The 23,274-nt window shown below is 37.8% G+C and overlaps 1 protein-coding gene and 1 long non-coding RNA gene across 2 annotated transcripts in view; one reads left to right on the top strand and one right to left on the bottom strand.

Annotated features, from left to right (window-relative positions):
• UTRN (utrophin) overlaps window positions 1-23,274 on the bottom strand; it is a 380,556-nt gene that overhangs the window by 145,657 nt on the left and 211,625 nt on the right. The gene's annotated exons all lie outside the window — the stretch shown is intronic.
• On the top strand, window positions 6,796-9,590 carry LOC311190451. The gene is made up of 3 exons (XR_014617213.1): window positions 6,796-6,881; window positions 7,274-7,350; window positions 9,382-9,590. It is a non-coding gene; the product is annotated as an uncharacterized lncRNA (long non-coding RNA).

The following is a 23,274-nucleotide window of genomic DNA, read 5'->3' on the forward strand; positions in this document are numbered from 1 at the left end:
CAGACACTTTTCTTTTTTAATTGTTCAAGAATTCAGTTCATGTAAATGATTCCCAGCATTTACTAGAGTGAGGATTGAATGTAACGCCCCACTAAGAACGACCCATTTAGATGCACCTTCCAAAATACTATACAGCTCCTACCCTAGTGTATTTTAAAGTTGCTATACATGATTACTAGTGCCAAATTTGTGTTTGCTAATGTGTCAAATTAGCAAAAAATAACACACACACACCCTCCTTTTTTTTGTTTGTTTGTTTTTACCGTTCAGTCTAGTGTGAAGCCTTTTGGTCTAATTTATTTTTCAGTGGCACATGAAGGAGAGACAGGAAGGTGCTCGGCCAAACTCCATCCTTAGTTAGTTTCATGAGAGAGTTCTGAGCTCAGAAGGGTTAGATCAACACGACAAAAACCTGAAATCCGCCTTAATGCCTGGATTATAACCTTGCTTTCTGTTTGATAACTTACTTCAGTAACCACAGCCAGAGTCTCAGACTTTTGGTTAGTGGCTACTCAGTATAGAAAACAGAAAAGCAGATGGATACCAAAGATAAAGTCTGTGACATCTATAGACTTTGACATATGTAGCACTCCTGAAGCCAGCCCTCCCACCCCTCAAATATAGTCAGAAAAAAACAAAGTATCAAGTGTCTCCTAGGGGTGCTGCTAGGACCAGATGCATTTCAGGAATCACAAACCTGTTGCAGGATGAAGGAGAACTAGGATGGATATTCTCAATAGGTTCTCAGACTCAACAAGCTGTTGGCAGTAATTAAAGTTTCAAAGGATACACCCACAGAAGGCTTAAAAACTGGAGCAAATCTGTTTTAACTCAGGAGAAGAGAGAAGGAACAGAGGGAATGGGAAAGCCTCAATCATTCTCTTGTATATGCTGACAACCAAAGCCAAGAGCAAAGGCCAAATGGGCTGTGCTTACCACCTCTGCCAGCCCCAACGCCAGCCCTGTGCAACATGTCGATGCGTGAAACAAATGCTGCTGCCTTGCTCTCTGGTGGCACCGTCACCCCTCAGTCCAAGGTAAGTGAAGCCCAGGAATAGAGGTGCCTGCGGGAATGGACACGCGTGCAAGACGGGAGACTGCCGAGGGCTGTTGGCACGCTCACACAGAGGAGCTCCGAACTTGCCGCTGGATTTCTCAGTGCTATGGCCACAAGCACGCTTTTCTTTTGAAAACTCCTATCTGACTGAGGTTATTAAGCACTGAACCAAATTTCCTCACAGAAGGTTTTATTATCTTTCTGCCATGCTGTGCCATTTTGTCAACTAAGAGGCTCACATAGAGATTTTATCAGCGGCCTGTTGACAAAAGTAAAGAGCATTTACAATTGAAATTATGATAATATAATCTTTACTCTTGAAATAAAATGTAAGCTGCATTATCCATAACTGCAGCTTTAGCTTTGGCCTGAACAAGAAGCTTATTTAAATGCAATGTGCCTAAGGCTCCTCTAGCCCCATTTTATTACTAGTTACTTTTCAAGAAACAAATAGGCTTTCCAAATTTATTCAGGCAAAGCTTTCATTGTTTAACGTTGGTCAGAAGCTCCATTTCCCCTGAATTATTGTGTGCTTTTATTCTCATTTAATTCTCATTTAAAGTCAAGGGGTCCACCCACTTTTCAGAAGTGCCCAAGTTTGTGCTGGAGGAAGGAAGCTGAAGATTTGCACATAACAGCGTACGATGAAAGTGAGAGTAAGCTTCACAAGGACACAAGAGCACTGGGTTACTTTATAGCACATGAAACAGCTCACACAATTTTTGATCAGGTAGCAACTTCTTGAATGTACTTTTGCTTTTTGGAGCTTCACAAATATTGTCGGGCACTGAAAAATTGTGGCCAGCACACAGGTAAATTGGAGGAAAATAGAATTATAAAAAACCCCACTGCTTTATATTCATTCATATTGTGTTTTTAAAAAAGCTGGAACTGAATACTTGTGGAAAGATTACCACTTAGTGAGGATTCAGATCACACTGCGCAATTGTAGGTATGAGTAAGAAAAAAAAAAAACAAAAAACAAAACACTTGGCAATCATGCTGCCAAAGAAGAAATATGCCAATCCATTATAGGTGTGCCAGCATTTCATCCATGCAGCAGCAAATCTTGTTGGCTTTTCTGCATGTTTAAAGTCCCAATAGACTTTGGCGTGGGGCAAAGAGGAAGCACAGACACCAAAAACATACCCAAACAAGAATTTCTGTTAAGTTGTGAGGATGGGACAACCCACTGCATATTCATGCCTGTGTGGAATAAATAAGTAGTAAAATGAACTTCCTACAGAAGACCAACAAAGAACAAGAGCAAGCAGACCAGGCAGGTATCACCCAAGGTGAGCATACACATTTCAAACATACTGATCTAATCCACTGTGAAGGGCAGGGGCACTTGTCCCTTGCTTTTCCCCCAGCTGTGGCACACCATGGGCTGAGAACTGAGCTGCCCAGAGCCACTCGTATTCCCAGAACAGGTCTCTACTGGTGTGAGAGTTTCCACTTGAGAAGTTTGTGCCTAATCAGTCACTCAGTGGTGATGTGAAAAAGGTTCAATGTGGCAAAAGGTAACTCACTGTAAAATATTCAAAGTGAAGAAGAACCAGGAAGGAGAAAACAGAGAAAAAACACCCAAATCCTATTCAGCTGAAGAAAAGCCCTCTATCTTTGCTGTATTCAGTAAAACCAAGCTATAAAAACTTCAGAACAGAAAGAATGAGGCAAATACACAATCTGCATTGTGCTCAAGATGTTCTTATTGCGTTTTGCTTGTCCTGAAATTACCAATAGAAATACACTCTGTTAATGGAAGTGACCTGTTCAACATATTAAGAGCTATATTACTGTTCTCTGGTTACTTTAAGAAAAACAACAGCAAAAAACCCCTCAAATTAACCATATTCTTACTAGTGCAAGATGAAAACAATGACCTTACCTATCTAGCCATTTCATCCTTGAAAAGCAAGCAAGGTATATTCAGACATACCAGCCTTTTCAGGTTAATGCCATTTCCCACTGCTGCTGTCTGTCATCACAGACCAACTCCAAACTGCTCTCTGACACTCCTCAATAACTTCCAAGGAATAAACAATACCCACATGTTTGTGCGTCCCTGGTCCTCTTTGTGTCTCCTCTTTGTGTCTCACCCATACATAAAAAGAGAGTATGCAAAGAGCTAAAAGATCTGTAAAGAAGTAGATTTGTTCAAAAACAACCTTAGATCATCTGTCAAGGCTATTGAGTACTTGTGGCTCCCCTTAGGACCATGGACCTTATAGGCAATAAGCATCTCAGCAAAGCCTAGTGTGTACATAGCTAAAGCTAAAGCAAACACAAATGAAAGCCCACCCACAAGGAAAGGAAGACCATTGAAGAATGGTATTCTATAGCTCCAAAGAGTCACTGTAAATGACAAATGCTTCTTTCTATTGTCCCAGGCTTCCAAAAACTGCTATTCCTGCAAGCAAGCACCTGCTAAAGGTATCTCTCCCCTGCAACTGGTTGTGCAATGCCCTCTGGTAGGGGACATTATTTTCTGCTCTCACAGCTCCCTCAGGGAGCGAAGCACTGCACTGGCTCCAGCTGAAGTTCTGAGCTGAGAACTCTTTCGGGATCCTACTGAAATTATGACAACATGGCGTAGTACAGTCATTTTAAAACATGCATAAATAACATGAAGTAGTACATAAGCAACACCATCAGACATCCTCATCAAACAGTCTTTCATTCAAAACTGCACCGGTTGCTGACAGAACTGGCGGGCTGTGGTAGTTCCGTACAACATTCACCAAACAAACTACAAACCAGCTTTCTCAGGAATAGCAGAATACATTTAAGATAGGTCTTTTACACCTCATGTTTAACTTGTACAGCTGACTTCTGCAGAGTAGTAGGACACAGATCCATGAAGGAAACACAACACAGCACTCAATGCTCAGAAGAGGGGGCTCAGAAGGGACAACAGAGTTAAAAAATTTAACTTTAAAACCCATATACTTGTGCAGAGACAGATCTGTCTTATGGAGGACCAGAAAATATGACATCATTCATGAGTAGTAGATTTTTAAACTTAATTTTTCTCTGTATGACTGCTTTCTGTCTGTCTAGGACAGCAGAGAGAAACGCAGTGTTAGCAATTTTGTTCTAAGGTCTTCAGGGAGAGAGGTTTTGCCCTACTTTGACAATAGCAGTTGCTGAGGCAAATTAGGTCTCTGACAGGGATAAAATGAAGTTCCACTGTTAGCACAAAAGAGCTCCCATTGATTTTGGCGTCTTTCAGCTGATGTAAATAATCAAGTAACCATAAATTTGACAAGGAATAATTGCTGCCTTTTCCATTACACAGTGTACTCAAAAAGGCATTTAAAATCACCTTGTTCAGAGGGAAAAGGAGAAAGGAAAGCCAAGCTCGGACAGTTCTTCTCCTTCATTAAGCTCCATTCTACAATGTCACCTGCAACCACACAATCATCTTTCACTGAAAGGGGAAAAAAGTTTGGTGGCCTAAGCAGTAGGTTTGAAATTCCATGCTCTGACAAGGTCAATGGACTTTTAATTCTGCCAAAAAAGGAATTTATGAAGTTTCATTTAATCTGCAGACAAGCTCATTTGAAGCAAAGGTGATCTGCAAGCAGAAGACCCAGTGATGCGTGGCTCCCAATAGATTTGTCTCCTGTTAAGCTTCCACATGGCTTCCCTGAGCCCTGATAGTAGTTCAGCTCATGCTCTTGCAGCCTTTGTTAGTGACACAAGACTGAGTTTCCTTTAACCCCTTGTCCTGTATGCACAGGACTTTTTGCACCAGTCATCTCTACTTCAGCCTGGACTGCCAGTACTGCAGTTATATTAAAGTAACCCAAGAGAACTCTTCTCTATCAAGACATGGTTACTATGTGCTAAGGCAGAAAACACATTTTCCTTACATGCTATGCCCTCAAGACCAGACGAACTCACTTGAGCTAACATTCACACCTGAAAACTGTAGCAACTAAACACATCTTCTCTGGACAGACTCACTACCACCCCTCAGAAATTATTTTGGCTTCAGAACATGCAAATAATCTCTTACTGGTTATGAAATTATTCCCGCTTTGGAAAGTTGTCAAACTGGCCTTGCACAAAATGTGGGTGTTACCTTCCTAATTCATGCAAACAAATGTCAGGAAAGTATGCTCCAAATAGAAGTAGTGCAACAATTACCTTTGTTAATTTGAGCACCCACACACTTCAAGCCCCTTTTTCCTCAAACAAATCTAATGTCTCAAGTTTTGTACAATGATAAACATGTCTTCAAGCTTACATAAAATAGAGTTTAAAACAGTTGCTGCAAAAAGAGTTGGAAATTAACACTTGTATTTTCTATAGCTGAGTCTGAGCAAGAGGATTCCTAGCAAACCTACAAAGGTCAGTCTCCACTAAAGAGGCTACATTCATTAAATAAAAATCATGACCATCACCACACCACCCTTTTTTTTTTAAAAGTAACTTGTTTCTGCTTTGATGATTTCAATGAAAGTTCAAAACCTTTTTTTTTTTCCCCTATTAAGTATGCAATTTAGTTAGTGAAAGAAATGTTAGTACTTGCACATCTAAAAAATCAGTTTGGATTTATTCTTAATTAATATAACAGTATTGGTGAACTGCTAAAGGGAAGGAAGTAAGAACCAGAATCCTTTTCAGAACAAGAGAGGGCCATCATTATTTTATGAAGCACACTTAGGGAATTCAGAAGATTTTATACTTTAGCTATTGTTTCAATATCTCTCAAAAGAACAAAAAGTGGAGAAAAGCTGTACTGATATCAGATTAGTTCAAGTAGTAAAAATAAAAACCCATTTTCAGTTGTCAAGAAAAGTAAAGCAGTGTTTATATCAGCTTTTCTGCTAGAAAGCAATAATGTCTGCAAAGCACACACTTATAAAACAATTTATAATTATAAATTTAATCTAAATGTCAGTGAGGATGAGGGTACCACAATAAAAGTCGACCAGATGATCTAATCTGCCAATTTATATCTCCACTTCTTCCAAAACAAAACAAAAAAAAAGAGAAATCCAAAAAACCCCAACACCACCCAGCCACATCGGTTTGGCAAAGTTAAACAAGGCACTTGTGAAGGTATGCAGAAAAGAAATGAAAGAGAGAGGAGACATAAGTATGAATGACATTTGCTTCACATTCAGTGCTTGACACTGTTTCATTGAGATATTTTGTGATATCTCAGCTCAGTCTCTGATCCTCAAGATATGTCTGTATCAGACAAGAACAACTGGGCTACCCAATCAGTCACCACATGCAAAGTACTTCAGCATCTGTGGATGGAAGGATCACTACCTGGATTAAATAAGTAGATGAAAGAATAAGATGCTCATGAAGGCTCAGGGTGGTACATTTTTGATATGTCTGAAGAGGCTACTCTTGTGAAATGCTTGTAAAAGAAAAAATCTGGTCCAGAAGACTTTTCTTTTATCAAGAAAAAGGGACTCCAAGGGAAGAGACCAGCTAAAGCTACTGAACAAGAGTGGCATTTATTAAGAGGTATGTGTTTTAACAATGACATTCTAAAAAAACGCCATGAAACCCAAACACTTAATCCCCTGACCCTTAGAATACAAGGAATTTTATAGAGAGTTTTTTTAGCTATTTCCACTTGCATTTAATTTATATTTTGATACTTTCACAAGTATGGCATGACATTATACTGACTGTTAATTTGCTAAAAGTCAATACCCACTGAACACACATGACCCTTTTGATTGTTGTTTTCTTTTTTCAGAATGGAAAAGATGGTTATGCTGATATGCAGTTTCCTGCCACAGTGAAAATAAAACATCCAAACATCACACCCATGCTGCATAAACCTCAGTCAGTGAGCACCATGTTTCCCATGTTACCATCTGCTGATGTTCTGGATACCTAGATAAGCATCTGGCCTTGTCTAAATCACCACCAAGATTTTTTTATTTATATCCACCTGCAAAAATCTGTGGGAATAACAACAGCAACACTAACAAAATAATCATTCAGAAATGCAAAAACAAACACAAAATCGGTACTGCTTTCCAAATTTGGTCCATACATGTGGACCAAAGTATGTGCATGCTTAGACACACCAAACATCATCTTAAGCTGTTCACCTTTAACAGATTCACCTAAGACACAGTCCACAGTAGGGCAGCTTTAATAAAAATGGGGTTCCTGTGTGGAAAAAACTCAGAAACAACTGCAACAAGAAACTTCTCATTTATCCCTGTGTTTTAGAAACTGAGAAATTGTAAACTGATGACCAAAAAGACCCCCCTGGAGAAAGGCAACACAGTGTTTTTAAGGTATCAAAGGTGAGTATACAACACAAGGACTTAAAAAGTAGATCAGATCCCCCAACAGTTAGATAGTAAACAAATAAAATTCAGCTGGCAGACATTCAACCTATAAACAAAATATTGATAGCATCTATGCTACTGTTCATAACAGTGACCGAACATCCTCTGTAGGGTATTGTCTGTGGGCTAACTTGTCTGGCTGACTTTCAGTATTTGAAATTGTAAGAGATGTCCCTTTAATCCTTTACAGAATCTGTATGGTATTACAATGGATTGAAAGAGCATGTTGCTTATTAAAAAATAGCAATTAATCCATGAAATTTTGCATATGGAAGAACACTGCATAGATATGAATCATTACAACTGGAGCTAGTCACATGCCAAATAATATTGTGGTTGGTTTCTGCCTTTGACTCACTGCAGATATTTGCCAGCTCAACGTACTTTTCAACAAGAATTGGTTTTACAAAGTTCTTCATCCCCTTCAGATGCTAAATCCCAAAAAATTATTTGAGGTTAAATTACCACCTTGTTTATGGAAAATCCTTTCAATCATGCCTGAGACTTTGCCATTACTGGTTTCATTATTCATGTCTCTGTGTGAAAGTACATTATTTTAGCTGAAGTTAATCCTGGTGGCATTTCACAGTCTAATGAGATTAAGCCTAATTTAACTATTTTTAAAATTTTTTACCTGTAATACATTTGTTCAATTAAGCTCCCTTAAAATTACAGATAGACACAGTGCAATTTTCCAGACAGATCATGGAAAAAAAATACAAAAACATTTTGCTGCAAAAGCTACGAGCTGAACTTTTAATCTTTAAAACTACTTGGTTCTTATCGAGCACTTTTGCTCATTTTGTGTGTGCGTGTGTGGGGAAAATATTCTTTAGCATTTGAGATTGAATAATTGATTACATGATGCAGAAACTGTCTGCAATCAGCTGTACCATAATTGTACTCTGCTACTCTGAAAAGAAATAAAATATCCTTTAAGGCACAGGAGCAATCAATGGGAAATGGCATATGCTGACAGAGAATAGCATCAGTAGCTGATATAAGTGGTCACTGAAATGTTCAGTTGTCACTGTAAGAACTTGTACGTAACACTCTCTGAAGGTCTCTAGATTATTTTTGTTGTGTCTAAAAATACTAACAACCAACACCACATTTGTGCGTATTTTAGTAAAGTCACAATAGATCTTTATTGGTCCTACTGAACATTACACTTGCAGCAAAGATGGATTCTGAACACACAACTTTTCACTCCTCTAAGTTTTTCATATTTTTAAATTGGGAGTCTTCCCTTCTCCTCTACAGCATCTTTTATTTAACAACTGTTTGGCAATTTTGTCAAGAGTAGCACTTACATCTGCGTATCCCAAGGTTTCATAATAAATGAAAGAAAGAAATGAAAGAACACAAAATCTAAGTTACTTGCAGCAGGCTTTGCTATGGTCACAGCTTTTTCCCCATAGCACCAGATAATGAGACTATTTTCAGTAACAGACAGAATTTTAGTAAATCACATAGGGGTATCTGCACCTATTAAACTAATGCCAGTAACATGCAGAATGCTGGAAGATTGTAGCTTTAGGTTGTCTTATTAACAGAAGCTTTCCATTTGATCTTTCCTTTAGTGAAGCTGTTGAGCAAAGTCTCCTTGAAAATCCATATAATTTAAAGTACACTCTAGGGATGCTAAAACCAGCCCAAATTAAGCATTGCACACATAGAATGTATATCATATGGCACCAAGAATACTACTTTATTGATGGCTATAGACTGAACTTAAAGCTGTTATTAATCTCCTCCTCCCCTGAGAATGTCACTGCACTTTCTTAGGTGCCCTTATCTGTGCATCAGCCTGTTTTGGATAAAGTTTTAACCATACCTTATAACACAATTTAAGTTTCCTCATTCTGAGATATGCAAAACTTTTGGCACTTAAATTGCCAAAACATACCCAATCCTATTCCGTTCAGTTAATCAGACAGAAATGTCCCGTCTGAAGCAGTCACCAATTCCCATTGTTTCTAACAGAGAAAGAGGGACAAAGGGCTGACTCAGGCCATCAGAACACACAGAAGATGCGTTAATTCCACGACAGATGGAAAAAATGCTTTTTTTACAGTGATCCCTTTGAGCAGCCTCCAGCAAGCATCTCTCCCTAAGGAAACAGAAGCTGCCAGACACACTGGAAGATGAAAAGTTCTTACTGGAAATCTCTGTAGAAATTCTCTAGAGCGCAGAATGACTGGAATAATATGAGAAACATTAAAGCTAATAAAAGAAACAAATCCACCTTTCAAATTACAGTTTTTTATAATGTGTTTAAGTAACTGTATTAGTCTATCAAATTTTCTTTTTGGAACAAACCAGCAAAAAAGTCATGCCAGATGCTACATTTTACTTGCCTTTCAAATATTTACTACCAAGCTTAAAGTACTAGCTGAATATATGAGCTTTCAAAAGGTGTATTTTGTGAAGCAAGAAGTTAATCTGAAATAAAAAATTCAATTTGAGATCCACTCTGCAATGCAAACAGTAGCGGTATTGAAAATGAACTTACTAGAAGAGGCATTGTTTTATGCTTTTTAAAGTTATTCTAATATTTTCTGAAGACTCTCACTTGCCAGTCTACTTTAAGTGATAATTGTAAAATACTAGCCCTAAAGCATAATAAATTACAACTGAAAATTTTAAATAGTTAAAGCAAAGGAAAAAATGCTATTTAACATTGACAGACTTCAAAATATTTTGACATTTCTCCCAGCAGCAGACAAATTTTTGGTCTTAGCATGATGAGGATTCTATAGACTGTGCAGCATATTAAATATGTGCTAAATTTGAGAACTAAGGGAGAGAAGCTTCAGAAAGCATGGTCTCCTGACAACAGAATGGGTATTGACAGAAGAACAGAGAGATGATTAAGTAGCACATACAAATTAGTTAACGTAAAGCTTTGAATTACTAATGAAATGTGAAACATCTGCCCCTTTACCAGCTTCTGTTTAAGGCTTTATGTTTCTTAAGTCTCAATTGCCCTGACATAATTGCTATGCACAATATCCACTGAGCAGAGTTTTCTTGGCTGTCCTTTTCCTCGTTTAGCCACCGTGATTGATGACCCTGGAAGAGAAGCCCTGCAGAATTTGGGGAACGTTATTGACCTCAGGCTGGAATACAAATGCCTCTTTAGAAACTAACGATGTAAGTCATACTTAGATCGAAACTGGGAAGACTGCACTGAGCGCACCTACAGTGAATCCTTGCAATGCCATCTGGCAAGCGAGGGCCAAAAGGGCAGCTAAAAGCTTCACCACTTGGAGCTGCTGGAAGCACAACACAATGGAGGCAGCGTGGGATCGATTAAAAGGCAGAAAGAAAAGATGCAACTGATCCAAGGGCCCAGTATCACTAAAAGCAAGGCTATTTCTGGGGAATATTGTTCCACTTATCCAGAAAAAGAAGCATGATCTGATATTTAAAGAAGAGTTAATGAAGGAGAAGGAAAAGTGCAAAATGGCAGGAGTCCAACACATCAGGCAGCCATCAGCCAGCGACATTGGAAATTAAGGAATTTCCATGCAGCACTGAAACAAGGAGAAGGAATTACTCATTTAATCAAATAACCAACTTTTCAAAGGAGTTTTAGAAAGACAGGTTACCTCCCCAGTCACAATACATGAAAGATATTTTGCACTCACGATTACAGCAGACTTAAGGATAGGAATATGTTTCTTGCTGGTGGAAGCAGAGTATTTTGGGAACACACCCAAGGTGAGGACAATAATGATAATGTAAGTTAATTCAGAGGAATGGATTTGCCCTTAATAGTTCTCAACCATACAGTAACAGTCTCTGTTCAGTCTGACCAGTATAAACAGTGACTTACCACCACTTTATTCCTTAATATATATTCCAGATCTGTATTTTCCACAAAAAAAGAAACACACTGCTGCCTTTCTCCCCACTCTGTAAGTTATTACAGTAGTACATTCATTCACAATACTGTGAGAACCCCTGGGAGTTTTCCTATCAGTCCTGCAGTACTGCACGATTTTGTGATGCAAAACCCCTTCAGAAAAAAAAAAATTCCTTTGAAACTGATAGCAGAGAAAAGCAACAGCAGCGACTTCAAAGTTCTCCAATTAAACAAGAACTACAAAAAATACAGCTGTCTGCTTTTAAAGATGAGCCACCTTGCCTAACTGATGCTCATCATGAGGGCATCAGTAAATACAGCAATTCAAAGGAGTGCTACCTGTGATGTTTAATATCTTAATTATAAAATTCTTATTCTGTAAAAATCATTTCAACTAAAAAACCTAAAATGCAAGTTTTCAATAAGACAAGGAGATTCCAAGGATAGTGTCAGTTCAGATTCTTCAGTCTTAACCATTTGGTCTAAGAATCCTGGAGATACCCCTATGTAGTCCAGTTTTCTTGTCAAATATCACAAGGTCTCGGCATCCTTTTTCTTACCTATATGACACATAAATGTATATAGAACATTTTTTAAAAGTTGATTTATTACAGTGTATTACTCAAATCCAATTCAAGAGTCATCCATACTTTTCTGTTTTAAACCGAATTATATGTATAGTGACCTACATGCTATGCCCAAAACCACTGATGAAAACTGGGCTTTGCAGGGCACTGATATATCAAGGACCTTCTGTAACAGAAGCACAGAGGAAAAAGCATCTTCCTCACATATCGATAACCTATTTTCTGAAGTGTCAGCGGTGCACCGTACCAATTAAAAGACAGACATGATTGAAATAGAAATAACACAAAAGATGCTTAAAACAAATGAATTGGTAGAAACAGCCAGCACACTGATTTACAGATTGAAGATGAAGGGCAAAGCAATCCAAAAGAGAAAAGGAAAGGCAAGAAGTAGTGTAGCAGAGGGCTTTTAAATTATTTTCTACTTGGTTAAGATTTAAAAAAATATATAAGCCTTTATAAAATACTACATGGCAAACTGTTATAAACCAAGATATTGTTCGGGGAGGTTATAAAAGTGAATTATAGAAATGATTGAAGACACAAAGAAAAAAATACGTTCCTGCTCTAGTATGTTTTTTATTACACTATTACCGGAAAATTTTGCTATATAGCCTGGTTAGAAGTAGTGAATTCGCCAGTGCCACAAGCCCACTGCCAAATGAACTGATCACACATCAACATTTGTAAGAAATGTATAAATTTACAACACACCTACAAAGGCGGTTTGCCGCAGCAAGAAAAAAATCAGGTATTAAGTAATACCTATATTCCACACATATTAGCTGGTTGCTGAAACAAGCAGTTTTAACTAAAGTCAAGACTGCACAAAGCATGATCACTCAAAACCAGCTGTGGCTTTTGTGGAGGGAGGAGGGATGTTAATTGCTGCAGATTTAAAAAAAATAATTAAAAATAGCCTCCCTCTTTATTTGCTTTGAACATGATCAAACTCAATATAACCAGAGCTGAACTCTGGTTTGGCCCCTTCCTCACTCCACCAGCACTTGAGTACTTTCACAGCAGGATATAGGGTTCTGCCACCCCAGAAACACACCTCAAAATCCTTCCCTGCCCTCAATCTGCCTTCAGAGGGGGCTGGCAAAGGGTAGGGAAGTTAACAACAGTGGTGCATGTTGAGTGAGAGCGAAAAAGTTGCTGAAGTTAACTAAACTTTTAAGAGTGAAAGGAGGGCCATAAAAATGATCAAAGGGATGGAGCACCTGTCCTATCAAGACAGGCTGAGAGAGTTGGGCTTTTTCAGCCTGGAGAAGAAAAGGCTCCTGGGGAACCTTATAGTGGCCTTCCAGTACCTGAAAGGTGCCTATAAGAAAGCTGGGGAAAAAGCTGTTTACAAGGATATGCAGCACTAGGACGAGGGGTAAGAGTTTTAAAGTAGAAAAGGGGAGATTTAGGTTGCATATGAGGAAAAAAAAATCTTCAGTGAGGGTGGTAGATCATTGGAACAGGTTGCCAAGAGAGGTAGCAGAGGCCTCATCCCTGGAGATATTCAAGGTCAGGCTTCATGGGGCTCTGAGCGACCTGATCAAGTAAAGAAGTCCCTGCTTAATGCAGGGGGTTTGGACTAGATGACCTCCAAAGGTCCTTTCCAACCTCACACATTCTATGATTCTACACTTTGTCAACGAAGAGAGAAAAAATTTAATACTAGATGCAAGATGTAGAGGCAAGCAGGATCTGCAAAGGCAATCCCAGTCAGCCATACCAGAGGTAAAGCAAAGCCAAGAGCCAAAGCAGGAGCACACCACTTGCAAAACAAAACCAGCATTGCAAAGGAGGAGAACAAAAAAGTGAAAAAAGAACAAAAAAGAAGAAAAAAAAGAACATTTTGAATGTTCCTAATGCATTTAATTTTAATCTGGAAAAAGTTAATAGAAACAATTGTTCCTTGTCACTGCAGAAATTCCATGTGTGAGCTTATGAATAATTTTAAAAATAAAAGACCTCTTTCAGAACATAAAATAGAGTCTCCACTACCACTGATAGGAAAAATATTTTCTGCTTTAGGAAATCATTCCACAGAATAAGCATTGTTTGAAATGCGATCATATCTTCTGAAGCTCATAAGCTACCTACAATGTACCACTCCCAAAATTCACTTTCCACAGATGTGAGCAGGCACCTAATGAACCCAGTATTTGAAGTGTTCAGGTTTTTTTGTCCAGTTATAAAAAATGTTTTATGTATTGAACATAAGGATTCATATTTTGCTGATCCTCCTCTCCCCTGCTATAAAACCAGATCCTGTTAGCTTAAGAGATGAGAGAAACACCCTCAGCTAACATACATCAACATTTCTGTGGCAGTTTAAGTCAGCTGGGAAAGTCACTTTTCCAGAAGAGTTGGCCATTACACTTAAAATTTCATTTAAATCACAAGACTTAATACCCTGAGATGTCACAGAATGGATCTTATATCAAAGAATCAGAATACAACCATTAAAAGCCTTCCAGTCAGGCTCAGGTAAGAATGTGCACACTGTATTTTCAGGCAAGTCTGCTTCACAAAAGCTAACGCTGATCAACATCCTCATGTATTTAGTGTGTGGGATTGATTAATCCTAGCCACCCAAGCCTCTTGCTTGACATTGTTGTGCAGGGACAACAGAAACAAAAGATCCACAACTATCTCTGCAAGTCTTTCATGGCCTACAGTGCTGAATCACTTGGAATCCAGCTGCTATTTGGACTAGCACCAGACTTAGAAGGGTGCAAACTTTTATTGGTAATAAAAAAATTCACATAAAGCTAAGATGACCACCTTCGGGGACAGACTTGCTTTTAAATTCATGCCCACAGCAGTAGGACAGAGCCTCAAGTCTGATCATGTTACAACTCTAAGAATGTATCTATGAGCAAAATCTATTTGTGCACTCTTAATATGCTTGCTAATGTTTTCTTTGACTGTTACCTTGAACACCTTTAAGTCGACATTTGATCTGACGACTTTCAATTGATCATGACTGACTTATCTGTAAGAGACTTCAATCATTGCCTGAAGGATTATTTATTTAAAATATCTCCTAAACTACATGCACTGTTGGCAAATAAAAAAAAAACAAACAAACAAAAAAAAAAACCAAAAGCAAAACAAGCAAACAAAAAAAAAAATCAGTCTCCAGGTAGGGAACTAGAAAAAATGTTCAAGTGCACTACTCCAGTCTATTTTGGGGCAAGGAGGGGACTACTGGGATAAGAGATGTACCCCTGAAACTAAGTAAGACTGGCTTTACTTTCATTGTAGCTATATGTGAAACCTGAGTTCAGATGGGCACTCGTGTGCTGGACTGATGAGGATTGCAGTTGAAAAATCACCTTTTCTCATCATAAATAGTTATGTTTTCCTTCCATTTAGCAAGAATAGTGTTTCAGAAAAAAGCTCATGAACTCTTCTCATATTTCATTCAGCTTTTCATGTAGAAATAAAAGGCTTAAATACCAACTTGCTACTTTAAAATAATAGCAGTATCCAAATTTCTCTCCACTTTGAAGCTCGCTTTTCTCTCAACAACAGAATTTATAAGCCTTCATTGGTAAGGTTGCCTATATACATTCAAAGAGACAGTGATGGTATCACCTACACTGCGAGGGGGGGAAGTTAAAAAACCAACAAACAAGAACAAACAAACAAAAAATCTAGTTTATAACTGTGATATTTAAAATCACTGGTGGTGAGCTACCACAATGATTCTTAATTGACCACCCCGCAATTTTTAGAAATGCCTCTGAAGGTGTTCTTGAAAAAGTGTGGATAAACTCTTGAAAATAAGCCTGTTTTCTACAAGAAGGATGCTAAAGGTAAAAATGGCACAGACTAAAAATAGTTACACAGACAACTTCCTGCTGTATCTTTATTTTGATGGGGAAAAAAAGAAAAAAAAGCACCAAAACCTGCCCCCCAACTCTTCTTGTATTCATGTACCCCGTTTCTAAATTTCTTCACTCCTCCTTACATACTGGGTCTACAGCACCTGCCTGTTAGGATGCAGAATTGTGTGGAAGTTATCCTAAGAGGGTCAGGTCCCGTATTTGCCCAAATTAGCACTATTAAACCAAATCACCATGCACAACATAGAACGTCTGCCTTCCACATAAATTTCTCCTGAAGAACTTAATTAACCAGTGCTAACACCTAGATGGGTGACAATTACTATTCACTTACTAATCAGTTTGATACAGTTTTATGAAGCAGTTTCATTAGTAGAGTTGCAATAAGGACAGCAGTTGCATTGCTTGGGAAAAGCGGACATAATTCAGCTTTTATAGAATGGCACAACAATTTAGGGTGGAAGAGAGCCTCACAGGTCATCAGCAGCTCAAGGCAGGGTTGATTTCAAAATTAGGTGACACCACTCGGGCCTCCGCTTGGTCCTGTTTTTTCTATCACTTTATGTTCCCTTGGGAATTTGCAGTTTATGACTCAAAGTAAGAGAAGTTTTCCCACATCACTTTGTGGTTTGCATTTTATGCAAGGACTTTTACCAATACACATTAAATATACCACAGACATTGAGAATAACTTAGATTAAAAAGAAATTAATGCAGCAGTGATTTCGATGACATTTGCTGTCATCTTCCCCTCCTTGCAACACATTCACATGACTGCTGTAGAAATGGCTATTAAGGATTATAAGTATGCACACGGAAACAATTAACAAATGAAACGCCATGGAAAATGCCATTTGAAAGATATGGTCTTTTGCAAAGCAGCGTCCTGTAAGGCAATTAAAAAGATCATTAGCAAAATCTTGGCAAATCTGCACTAAGACCATCATTCTTTTGATGATGACGACATGAAGAGAAACAGTTCATTTTGTGAAATCAGTGTGTTGCATATGAATGTGTGAAATTTCAAGCTATAAAGTCATCTCTGCAAAAATACAGAGTAACAGCTTATTTGACTGTAAATTAGTTGTCTTGCCACTTCTACCATTCATTTTGGAAACTACTTGTATTTGCAATACTCTAGCAGTACCAACGAATTAAGAACCAGTTCACTATCCAAAAACATAATTACAGTTTAATTTTAGAGAAAACAATTCGCCAACTCTAAATTAAATGGAATTTCTATTTTCCACAGAACAATTCAGTATGTAGACATAGGATTTGAGCACTTAAAAATTGCTTCCAGTGAATATGAGAACTATTTTGCATGATGTTCCTTTCAAAATTAGCTCGTAAAACAGTACTAGTAGAAATCAACACTAGCAGCAATTAACATATGTATATTGAGCATATAACTAAGAAACTCATATTGTTTGAAATATGTTACAAATTAAAGCTTTATTCGTTCTTTGAGAAACAGAATCAAGCAAAGCCAGACATACTCGGGATAAAATGCTTAACTTGTCTAAATAAATACAAGCTTTAAAATACAAATTTATTCTTATGAAATTATCTAATTTATCCTGCAAGAATATCTGACTGTTCTGGTTCTATACCATACTAAGAACCGGAAGCCTTAGAACGAGAGCCTTCAGCACATCAAAATCTTTTGAGGTATAAATATAGTAAGTAATTTGCATGCAGCCTCACATATACAGTACCAGAAATGAGTTCCTGAATTAATTATAAGCTAAAGAATACACACAAGACTAGCAGGAGGAATCAAGGCAATTTGAACAAGCCAAGCAATGTGCTGTGTCTCCTGCTAGTTCCCTTCCTTTCACTGAGGATTTCTGGCATGTTTCAGTGCTGTGCAAGCGCTCACTTCTCTCAAAAAAACCACAGGCATGTAGAAGACAAGACAGCTGCTTCAAGTTTATTCCTAAAAATACAAATCTATCCTCTCCTTTCAAATTAGCAATGCAAGAGACTGTCAGCTTCCACCATTGTTCAAGTTAAGGCCAGAGATGGTTCACTGATAGAAAGCAAGAAGGGGAGTTAGCTCGCTGTAACTATTCATGGTCTGTGCATACTTGAACCTCTCAGGCTCCAGCAGCGGTTTCTACCTGTTACTGACACCAGTAATTGCAAGAATATTACAAGAAAATTACCAGTGTTAAATTAAAATATCAACTCAATTGATTAGAAGACATTCCGTCCAATTGCTTATTTTCTTTCTGCTCACATAGAAGGGGTATACACTTGTGAGGGGAAAAAATTAACTAATGCCATGTTCTTTGCCAGTTATTAATTTTATATTTCAGATAAAGAAGTGAAGACATTTTAATTAAAAAAAATATATGGACAGTAAGAATTCCCAAGAAAATATGTCTGGTAACTCTGCTTTAATGAATTAATAGATATATTGTCCGTTACACCAGAAGACATCAAACATCTTAATTTTCCTCTCGTTATCTTCAGACATTAAAGAAAAATTCTAAATCAAATATCACAAGTAGTTAAAAGGAAGTTTTACACAGAAAGGAACTCACTCCTGTCATGCAAGGAGCCTCATTTCCCTTAATTAGGCTGATCAATGTTACCCCCCAAAATCAGTTTACAGGATATGTAAAATACTCTACAACATGGAAAATTCCTGTCCTTGTATATTACCTCTCTAAAAACATGCATTTGCTTCTTTGCCCACATGAGATTTACAACACTGTTTCACAATGCTGACACACACGCATACAATCAGCCTCCTAATGAAAATCAAAACAAACGAGACTGAGATCCAAACTAGCCCTTGGAGAGTTTCGATTAATACACCATCCATTAGGCATCTGTTTCATTACACGATACAGACCTCTAGATTATAGCAGCATTAATAACTGTCCACAGACTGAGACATTTACATGAGTTTCTATAATGAAACCACTATGCACAGTGCAACCCTCGGTGATTCATTTGGCCTTTGCCATCACATAAAAGTAAATTTAATTTGGCAAAAGATTTAGATTTGAATAAACATCCCAATCTATCACTGATGACTTAAAATCCTTGGCACATCCTAGTCAGTATTATTTCAATTTAGATGCATTGAAAGTAACGCAGGAGTGGGTATTTCTTTAAAATTCCTTTTATATCAGAGCCAGCTAATGCCTTCTTTGTTTTCACTGGGAAATCAATGTGGGGTTTATTTAAAAAAAAAAAAAGGTAAAAATCTGGGATATTACAAGGTAGTCAAAAGGTCTTATTCAGTCAAGAGCGCACTTGAGCACTCTGGTTCATCAAGACTTGTTGATACAAGTATAGCTCCAGCTGCCACGCACTTGTGTTCATATGTTCATAAACAGTGAAGAGGACAGCACCCTGAGGAAGCAGCGCAGGTTGCAGGAGAAGGCTCAGCACAGAAGGAAACTAGAGTGTTTTTCTGTAAGCAAACGTGAGATGCCTGCTGATGTCTTCTCAAACTCACATAAGGTTGGATGGGGAATGTCAGTGACCAACAGAGGGCTTGCTCCTGGTCCCTAACTCCTTGCAAAGTTTGCAGATGCAACAAGAGACCCAATAATCTGGCTTGCAGAGGGCACAAAGGGACATAGCGCCATAGCAGTCATCTTCTTATTAGTGAGCCCAGCTATTCCCTGACTAGAAGGCTCATTCTCAAAGACATTCCTTGGTGGAAATACGTAGAGTTGTCATGGCTTCGAACAAACACAAGCACTGTCTTCCTGGGAAGACAGCTAAGCAGGCAACTACCACAGGAAAGTACTGAGGTTAACAGAACCTCATTACCTGCATCTCTGTTTATTCTCTTGCTAAATCATAGTTTTGCTAGAGAAAAATGGCACTCGTAAAAACTTTATGATTTACTCATTAACTGGTGAAAGTATACCCCTCATTCAAAGAAAAACAGCATATTTGTTTTTCACTGTTAGCTTGCTGTCTCAGCAACTCAAGGACATGCATCTCTTTCTCCTTTGCAGTCAACAACCAATTTTCTACAATCCATAGTTTCATACTAGAAACAAAGATGATCAATTACCCAGGCCAAGATACTTCAAAATCATTATTAACAACAACTGACAATTCCCACTATCAAAGATCTACCTGAACATAGAAAGACCCAATCAGTGCTAAGAAGGTAGACCAGAAGACAGTAGCCAAAGTATTTCCATGGAATAAGTCTTCCATCAATAGGGGTACAATGGTTGATGGACAGTGGGCTCCATTACATACAAGGCAGCAAAGGAAAAAAAAGGAAGGTGTATAAATGATCCCCAGAAGACTTTACTCTCAAATCCAGTCTATCAACCCAAGCATCCTTTTATATATAGCAACACTTGACAAACCTTCACAATAGCCTTACATTAGAGAAGGCTTTCTAAAAAAGCCCACATTTTAAAGGTATCTAAACATATCCCAGCAGAGGCTGACTTTACTAACATCACACAAAAGCATTACCAACAAAGAGACAATTTGTTGTGACTCAATTATTTGTGAACCCTCAAATTTCTGTATGTCAGGATTTTAAACTAAGCCAATTTTTAAATACTTTTCAAAATAACAATTGAGAGAAAAATATATATGCATGTTCCATCCAGATATGCAATGCAAAGTATCAAGCCAAAGTGTGAAAACTAGGGTTTCCTTATTCCCCTGGCAGACAGTCTTTTTCTCACTGGTCCCATATATAGCCAGCAGCGAAATTACAGAAAACCCTTAGAGGAACCAAAAGTCTATTTATAATGATTGTCACAGTCTAGCAAGGATGATTAATGTCAGCTCAAGTCATTTAATAATTTGTGAGTCTTTATTGCAAGATATGCAATTTCTTACAGCAGTAATTAAGCATTCAACTCAGTCTTTGTTGTGTCTATGTGACTCCCTTGCACAGTTTGAAGGACAAATCTTCATTTCACTGCCAACAAGAAGTATTATTGTCACTGTACCTGGACTCCTAACATTGATATTCTTCCTGCTAAACACAGCAAATGAACTGTTTGCTGGAGTTGCAGGTGCTTAAATGCTCCAGTGGTATCTTTCTGGATGACATGTCCTACCAGTATTAAGTACCTCTTGCAGTAGAGGAACACGTGGAAGTTTATATCAAGGTAGACTAGGGCTGTACCTATTCCAGAAAAACACTATTTACCACATTTCTGGTAATTTCTGGTTTATAATACACGTTTCTAATGAAGAGAAAGAACATAAAATCGCATATAATTAAGAGGAAAATTTTGCTAGGATTTTTGTTTCTTTAAAAAACCCATCTCAACAACTCAAACATCACTGCAGTTTTTGTGTCAACTCTGTTCTGTTTATGACATTACATATAAATAGGGGTTTGTAAGGCAAGTTGTCTTCCACTCAGTCACTCTTCTCTGCATTACTATTAATATGACTTCATTTTATTTAACATGGAAGATCAAAGTTATCTACAGAACAAATTAAGTCATATCACTGCATAAGAACATTAAATCTTTCCTTTCTACCTCCCTGATTCACTTAAAGAGTGCAGTCACCTTTGCTGCTTCACTCTGGTGGCATACTGCCACACCATCAGCTAAAACACCTGATCACCTTCACCTGGTATCTCCATGTCTACTACCCAGTTTACAGCATAAGTTACCATTGGTCTTTCAGTACACAGAACTTGCACTCTGTGTAATTAAATGCCAATGCACTGCTCCAGTCTTCAACTCATCCAAGTGTTCAGGGATAATTTCCCAATTCTTCTTTGCATTCATAACACCTCTTAGCATTGTCTCATCAACGAATATCAGCAGCCAACACCTTTCAGGCCACATTCTGATTTGAAATATTTCCACCTACTGTTCCAGAAATGTTCCCTGGATAGATCTGCCAAATTACCATCAACAACCCAAATAGTTTCGTCTTTGGCAGAACTCCTCATCATTAAATCTGGATTCATACCTTACTACCTTAAGGTATTCTATTAATCTAAAACAATGACCAGGCATCAGCAGTGACTTACAATAACATTTTCACTGCTGGATTTAAGTCCACACAGATGAAAAAATATCATATTTACAAAGTTTAAATCCTGCTATGATTTTTTGCATTTCATTAAAAAGAAAAAAATCCTACCTGATGAAACCATCCTCTGCTTTCCATAATGCCACAAAATGGCCATGAATGTGTTCTGGATTTATACTGAACACCTAAACTAACAGCCATTATTTAACTAATGGCAAAAATAGTCAAAGGGCAACACAGAACCAAGTTTAGCTCCTAAACACAAATTATCCTCTCCAGGTGCTCTCTCCCTTCCATTAACTACATAAGATAGACTATAGTTTATAGGTCATTCAGGTTTCTGACCATCAGAGGAAGGAGAGTCTAGCATTGTCTTCTGATGGGAGTGGTAAGAACAAACAACTGAGCAAGCTGTATTTAAAAAAAAAGTAATACTATTTCACCACAAAGCTATTAGAGACAAAAGAAATCATCCACTACATGGAGATGTGCCAGTATACTTTTCACTTTCTTAGCAGTCCATATGCACAAATGTCAACAAAATATTCATACCTAAAGAAAATACCAGAACTGCAGGAACTTTTCTTTTGAGATGCAGAATCTCAGAATTCAGTCTACAGTTGAGAAGACATTAAGACTGTTGCTGTGTTTCATCATAAAGCCAAAGCAAAGTGGTCTTTGTTTTCATTTACATGCTAGCACTAGCCAGGGTAAAATTTCTATTTAGATTATCTGCTTAATTTGCATTGGTCCTTTCCTATGCAGTATTTCAGTCAAATACAAAACTGTCATTTAGAAAAATGAGCTTAAAAATCTACATTCTCTGTGTACTGAACCATAATGGGAGAATTATCAGAAGAATTTTTGTTCATTAAAAATGAGTTCCTGGGTCTGAACTACGAAGACAAAGAAAACAATACCTAGAAAATTCCCATGCCAGTAATCATTGCCTTGCCTTTCTCAGACGAGCCAGTAGGTATGGTACTAAAAACATGAAGACAGGGAATACAATCCATATAAAACTAAATTATTCCTAAGAGAGCACTGGCATTTCCAGAACTCACTCTTAAATATCTCTTTTACCAGCCACAATTTCATTTTTGATTTCCAGCAATTCAATGAAAGAGGTTATTCTATCAGGTTGCAAATGTCAAGTACTACTAAAGATTCAAAACCCAAGAGTCAAACATAAAAGCTTAATAGTCTTCTGTTTCAAGGGCTTTTAGGATGCACTTTGTTCCCTTTACAATTTTTTTCCTTAACATTTTTTTAAATAAAAAAAACCAAGATTATAACCTAACAACATGCTCCCAAAGGAAAAGTGCAAATGTTCTGAAAACTCTAGATGGTGCTGGCAGTACTGAGCTCAGCAGTAACCCAATTAGGAAGGGATTAACTGAAAATATCTGTGCGTGCACGCATCCACATTATTTTCCCTCCGCTCTGTGCCAAATAGTCCTCTGAGATCTACAGACACTGGGCTGACTTCCACCTAGCAATTGAAGGCTTAGAAATTTCTTTGCTTGATATGGTGTAGTGGGAATAGAAAAAGATACAAGCAAACAACACCCCA

This window comes from Gallinula chloropus (assembly GCF_964237585.1).
Source record: "Gallinula chloropus genome assembly, chromosome: 3".
NCBI classification, from domain to species: domain Eukaryota; kingdom Metazoa; phylum Chordata; class Aves; order Gruiformes; family Rallidae; genus Gallinula; species Gallinula chloropus.